This window comes from Mustela nigripes, chromosome 1 (assembly GCF_022355385.1).
Source record: "Mustela nigripes isolate SB6536 chromosome 1, MUSNIG.SB6536, whole genome shotgun sequence".
NCBI classification, from domain to species: domain Eukaryota; kingdom Metazoa; phylum Chordata; class Mammalia; order Carnivora; family Mustelidae; genus Mustela; species Mustela nigripes.
The window spans coordinates 66,921,452-66,928,702 of record NC_081557.1 but is presented as its reverse complement, the minus strand read 5'-3'; the positions used below and the strand labels follow the sequence as shown (position 1 = coordinate 66,928,702).

The window sequence follows — 7,251 nt, the reverse complement described above, 5'->3', positions numbered from 1 at the left end:
CACAGTCCACCATTGAGTCCACCACAGTCCACAGTCCACCAGAGACTGAAGAAGTTATCCTGAACTGGTGGGAGCTCAAGAATTCAGGGCTTTATGGGGCCATGGAAACCTTTGCTCAGGACCACCGTCTGTAAACCAGATGGCTTAAGAGGAGTGACCTAAACTTTTTGAACCTCAGTTTCTCCATCTGAGGTGAGACTGTCAGTGGCTCTTTGGCCATAATAAGATTACATGTGTCAGCATGTTGGACTCTCTGCAGACAGGCTTTAAGCACAATATTATATTTTTTGATATCCCCAAGAGACAAAGGGTTTCAGCCACAACATGGTCCAGAAATGGCTTATGTCTCCAAGTCTTTAGGGGATTATTTAATTTTTATGAAAATTTTAATAGTTTCTCAGCCACTTTCAAAGATCTAATACTTTAGAGAATAACAGTGCTTTGGGGAAGAAAAAAACCACATTAAATCACTGACCTATGCAGCTTAGAGGTAACAAGCTCTAAGGCATTAGGAAAGACATAGAAAAATGGTATGTAAGAGCATACAGGCTGAATCAGAATTGAATTCCTCTTGAGTCATCTGATAGAAATTACTAGAATACAGAAAAGAGCCTTGGACTGAGATGTCAGGATACCCTCCTTTTAGATCCCATTCTGCCACTAAGAAAGTCTTCTTGGATACGTCTCTTTATCTAAGGGTCTCAGTTTCTTCTTCGGGATTAGAAAGGGTTTGAATGGATTTTGTTTCAGGGCCTTTCTCAGTGTAATATCTCAAGATCTGCTAGGGTCTGATGCCTATGGCTCCAGAGAAAATCCAGGAAACCATGAGAACAGCGACAAGGAGCAGACAATGCTGTGGTATTACCACTCACCATGCCACACCAAAGCAACAAGTTCTCAGCTTGGCTGAACCACTCCTCCTTGAGAGAGGGCCCTGTTTTTATTGCCACTGCCCTGCACGACAGTTCTTCTTCCTCCCAGAGTGGAGCCTGTGGGAGGGCAATGGCAATGGCAAGGGATTCTTAAGGATATGTGGACAGAATTCAGAAGGCCCATACACTTGCATTAAAGTGATCATTCTCTATCGCTCCATGCCAAATTACCTCACAACTTAGCATGAAACAACAGATATTTAATATCTCACGAGTTCTGTGGGGGCAGGGATCCAGGCATGGCTTAGCTGGCTGGCTATGCTCAAGGTTTCTCATTTCCCTGTTGAGTGGGGCTGCACCTTCATCTGAAGGCTCAAATGGAGGTAGGGTCCACTTTCAAGCTCCCTCATCTAGTTGCCAATAGGGATTCAGTCTTTTGTCATGTGGGCTTCTCATAGACCTACCTGGATATCATAGCTCTCTTCCCCAAGGTGAGTCATTCAAAGGAGGGAGAGAGAGTTCTATGCAAAGAATTGTGTCTCCCTGAAATCCATATGTTGATGTCCTAATCCTGATGTGACTGTATCTGGAGATGGGGCTTTTAGGAGATATTAAGTTAAATGAGGTCATAAGGTTGGGGTCCTGATTTAATAAGATTCGTGGTCTATAAGAAGAGGAAGACAGAGCTCTTTCTTTCTCTACTACATACACCAAGGAAAGAACATGTGAGCCTAAGGATGCAGGGAGGTCCTTACAGATTGATGTGAATGACACTCCCTTGAGTTTGTCCCATGAAGATGTAGGAATCTGCTAGCCCAGAGCTCTCAGCGTGCTTTTCTGTCTATACTTTGCTGAGAACTTATCTCCTCTCTTGACTTTTCTTCCCAGATCACTTTTCATGGCTCTCAGTAAGTGGCACATACACAAGGCTAGGATGAGTCAGAAGAGATTAAAAAACAATGGGAGAGATCCATGTAATGTGGTTTGGTAGAAAGATCTCTGCTTAACAACCCACATGGGTTATTTTTATGAACATTACTCAATAAATAATCTCTGCTCCTTCATAAGGAGCTACCCTCTTGGAACAAATAATGCTCCAAGATACGGGGCCAGTCATTCAGTTCCTCTGACAAGATTGGTGCTTTGGAAAAACAAATTCATTCCGGTATCTGCTCCATGAGAGCACAGCGCAGGAGCCATAATATCAACTCCCTCATTAAATACTCAGAAAATGAACCCCCAACATGAACAGCAAGTTTACATTATTATAGTGAATGACAGCACAAAATTAAGAATTCTGAGGGCTATGGCAATACAAATATTTGGGTCAAAATAGGAAAGTTCTGCCACAAGATCATCACTTTTTTCTGTCTCTTTCCTGTACTCTGTTAATATGAGGACCTAACCATTCACTTTAGAGGGAAAGGCATCATTCTGGAAGACTCTAAGAGAGACTTTCTGTATTTTCTGTTAATTCATTCCTTAATGTAATGCACCACCTACACAGCCCTCAATGGGAGAGGCATTTCTTCTCATTTCTTGGTGAATTCCTCTCATTTTTCTTTAAGCCCTTGAAGTGCACTCCCTGCTGGTTTTAATTATTATGTGTTATGGTGTGAACCTCTTTGGGTTCATCTTGCTGGGGCTTTTTGTGCCTCCTGGACCTGGATGTCTGTTTCCTTCCCTGGGTTAGTGAACTTGTTAGCTATTATTTCTTCAAATCAGTTTTCTACCCCTTTCTCTGTCTCTTCTCCTTCTGAGTCCCCTATAATGCAAATGTTATATGCAACATGCTTGATATTGTCCCAGAGGTCACTTAAACTACCCTCATTCTTTAAAATTCTGTTTTTGGCTCTTTAGTTTGGGTGCTTTCTGTTACCCTGTCTTGTAGCTCACCAATTCATTCCTCTGCATCATCTAATCTGATGCTGATTCCCTCTATTTTTCATTTCAGTTACTGTATTTTTTCAACTCTGACTGGTTCTCTTTTATATTTTCTATTTCTTTGTTAAAGTTCTCACTCTGTTCTTCCACTCTTCAGTCCAGTGAGGATCTTTTTGACCATTATTTTGAACTCCTTATCAGGTAGATTGCTTATTTCTGGTTCTTTTAATTTTAGGTTAAAAATTTTTTTTTTTCATTTGGATCATATTCCCTGCCATATCATTTTGTTGGCTCTCAGTGTTCTTTTTCTTCTCTTCTCTCTATCTCTCACTCTTTTTTTTTTTTTTAAAGATTTTATTTATTTGAGAGAGAGAGCATGAGCAAGGGGGGTGTAGGCAGAAAGTGAGGGAGAAGTAGACTCCCTGCTAAGCAGGGAGCCTGATGTGGGGGCTTGATCCCAGGACCCCAAGATCATGACCCAAGCAGAAGGCAGATGATTAATCAACTGAGCCATCCAGGCACCCCCTCTGTGTTTGTTTTTGTGTTAGGTGGATCAGCTGTGTCTCCCAGTCTTGAAGGAGTGGCCTTATGTAGAGGGCCCCTGCTGGTGTCCAGAATCAGGTACTACAGGGGTGTCGCCTGTGTGGACTGTGTGGCTGGGCCGTGACAGCTGTGGGTGCACTGGTGTGGCTAGCTGAGAGGTCCACCTATGGCCTCTGCTGGTGTGCTTGTGGGGAGGGCTACTCCCCTTCCACCCCTCCCCCTTTTCTCCTATGCCACGAGAGTCACTTTGGGTAATGGCCATGCTCCTACTTTTTAAATCCCAAAGCCACAACTCTAATTTTGGCCCTTGTGGTCTTTTTCAATACCCTCCTGGGAGCTTTCCTCACCTTCAATTTAGAGGCTTCTGTCAGATTAGCATTTCCCAAACCTAGAATTGATGAGTTCTTTTCTCAGAAGTACTCAGTAGCTCTTTTCCACTGATTGGTTTAAGTACACAATCCTGGCCTGTTTGAACCACCACAGTCAAGCCCAGATGACTTTTCTCATCTCATTTACTTCTTTCTATCCCGGCTAACATGATACTCTCCCAGTTATTGAGTTGGGTCCATATGTTCCAACTTCACAAGCTTATCCTCATGGTTCCTGTCTCCTAATGCCTTCCTACCCCTGCCTGTTGAAATCTTATTCGCTCTGGGAGCTCTGCCTTTTGTTAAATGTGTGTGTGCTCCTGATTCATGTTCTTCATTCGTGCATATGACCTGAGGCCTGGCACTGCATATTCCTCATCTTGGAGAATCTTGCGTTTCCTTCTGTAGTGTCTTCTACATAGCTACTCACTAAATTTCTGTTAAATTGAATGGAAAATAATTGTAATGTGTGTTATGAATCCCCAAGTTTCTCTGAAATCCCTAAAAGATGTTCCAACCCTTGCAGGAAATAGTCAATAAGAAAGAAGTAAGTGAGTTGCTTATTAGAACCTCTCTTTGTTTTATGTCCCCGGTCCATAACAGGAAGAATATGTCTTCTTGCATCTCAAATATGTTGGAAATTGTCCTCTCAATAAATCATGAGCTATAGCATATTTTGTAGAGCATGTTTACATTTTATTTTCATATAACTTTGCCTAAAATGGTTACAGACTTTAGCTCTGATATTCATCACTGCACGTTTCCTTTGTTAGCTTAGAAAACCCTCCAAATTAGAAAGCTGGACACAAACCCTATCTATATGAGGTAGACTAAATAGGGAGATATTAACCCCAAAGAGGTAGTACAACAAAAGGTCCCCTAATCTTTACTCAAAGGATCACATTTTTAAGCATGTTAGGTCATAAAGTCATGCCATTAGTTTATGGGATTGAGGATATTTCCATTTTACAGGAAGACTAAAGCTTTGATATTAAAATCTAGACAGTTGCCATACTATTTCTTAGAGCTCATAAAATGGGTGTTGAATTTATCTTGTCCTCCTCTGTTTTGATTTTGTTCCTAGTGTAGGCAATTATTCTAACATTAGTCTGGTTGTATTATGAATAATGAATTCAGCATAGGAAAGAGATGTTTGGCTAAAAGTAGTAATATTTTTTCAAATTAGAAAATCAGGCTATGAAAGTTTAGCAAGTCTATATAAAAGCTTTGAATTCATGAAGTTATAGAATCAGATTTCAGAGGAATATGCCCTTGTCTTTTCTCTGTAATTTACAGTGACTTAGTATATGCTGTAGCTAAATGGTGATGAAGTAATTTATATCTTCAGGTAAAAGAATATGCTGAACAAAAGAAGTTTCATGAACCAAACAGTCCCATCATCTACACAGATGGAGCCAATGTTCTTTCCTCGGACCAAAAACCAATTGGGGCGAATCTCAAGGGAATGGGCAACTGGGATGGATCTTTGTTTCATGAAAAAAGCCAATCTCAGAAAATGATAAACTATATAATCCTTTTTAAATAATGTTTTTGAAATAATAAAATTATATATATGGAGATTAATGGTTGCTGGCGGGTTAGAGTTTGGGAAGGAAGCACCAGGAGGAGGTTGGTGTGGTGATGAAGGGGTGACAGGGGGGAACCCTGTGATGGTGGTTACATGAAGCTACACAAGTGATAAAATTGTATAGAACTAGACACTCACACACACACATGCACACACCAAATCAGATAGTGTACTATATTATACAAGATGTCCTTACTGGGGGAAAGTGCTGGGTGAAAGGTACATGTGACTTTCTGTACATTTTTTTTTTTTTTGGCAACGGCCTATAAACCTCTTACTATTTCAAAATAAATTTTTTTAAAAAATCAGCTATTTTCTTGTCCCAAAGAGGCCCAGAGGGTTAGGCAGTAACATAAATTAATTAATTTATAATTAATTAATCAATTTATAATTAATTAAATTAATTAACTCAATTTATAACCAATCAAATTAATCAGTCAATTTAATTAATTAATTCATAGATAATTAATTAAATTAATGTTAATAATTAACATTAATCGAAGTGGCTGGAAATAGAGTGGGTAAGTGATGCTCCTGCTTCTCCTACAACTCCTGTCACTATGGAGCTGTGTACCTGAAGTCTTCTGAGGGCTGTTGCTGTTTTGATAATATGCTAGAAACTGGAATTTTGAATAAAAATCTCCTGATATTTATTGACAATGGGGTCAAACTTTTTAGAACACCATTAAGCCAAACTAAAGACACCAGAGGGCTGGATTCAGTCTCATGATGAATGTGCAAACTCAGCTTCGGCTCAGAGGTTCAACTTGGCCCCAAAATGAACTGTCCACTGGATGAGCTGGTGATCTCAGTACACAGTTCAAGCTCCTCTGTGGTCTGTCATGACAGATGAGAAAGAAAGTGTTCTGATCGGGCTGCTAAAGAAAATGGCCGAGGCCACACTGATGCCCAGGGACTCAGAGGAAGTTGGCTTGATGAGAGCTGAGACTGATGCCTCTGTTGTTGGAATTCCTCTGCAGGCTCTGGCCAGGACTGGCACACCCACTTCCTCGGCCTGAGACATGGTCAGGTGCCTACTCTGCATTTTCATGTGTTCATTTGTTTGTTTTAGCTATCTCGGTTCTTTTATTTTTTTTTTTTATAGCTCAATGAGTTGTACGAAAACTGAGAAATAGAAACCAGGTTGCTATGCTAGAATTTTTCGGAGACAGACACTACGGCTGGGGAAAGTTTATTACATGAGCAGCACTCACAACCTCAGGATCTACCTGAAGAGCTGAACGTGAGACTTTGGCTAATGAGTGCAAATGAGCAAAGGCAGGTGCTGATGAGATCATTATTCTGGTTTTGGTCCTTTCAAGGCTTTATCATCTCTTCCCAGCTAAAGGCCCAGAGTCTAGTCATCCCTCTGCCCCAACTCCCAACCTGGATGGCTGACTCAGAAGAAGCAAAAAGGAGGATGGAGCTAACTGTATGTTCTTCAGTACAAGCCACATCTGGGAGCCCGTAACATCCCCCCACTGTGCACTGGTCATGCTACCCTGTGCACTAATCAGGCTCCTTCGCTCTTCAATCTCTGGGAGACAGAACTGACCCAACTCCTTCATGAAGGAAATGAGTAGAAACATTTCAATTTTTAAAAATTAGGATTTTAATATAACTTAATTAAAAAAAATCAATCTTAACATTTTATCTATGGCTCAACTACACATTCTCAAATTTAAATTATTACAAGATTTATTTGCATAATTTCCATTTATGTTTTCCCCCCAGAAGTCTCCTCCTACAAGTCCAGAGAATTTTTTCTAATGATCCTTTAAAAAAGAGTATCTGTACAAGACAGCGGTGGAGCCAGGTGAGGGACATACATGAACCTGGGTGCTTGGGGCCTTGTTTTGGAAGGAACTTGAAATACAGTTACAAAGAGAAAAAAAAGAGTATCTGTAGGTACTCCATAATTATAAATCCCAAATGAGTCTTTTCCTGCTCACCAATTTTTTACCAAGCTTTACATAATATGCAGACTTTTAAAGGG

The 7,251-nt window shown here is 40.5% G+C and overlaps 1 protein-coding gene across 1 annotated transcript in view; it reads right to left on the bottom strand.

Moving 5' to 3' along the window:
* The window catches only part of FAT3 (FAT atypical cadherin 3), a 663,645-nt gene that overhangs the window by 73,798 nt on the left and 582,596 nt on the right, over positions 1–7,251 (bottom strand). The gene's annotated exons all lie outside the window — the stretch shown is intronic.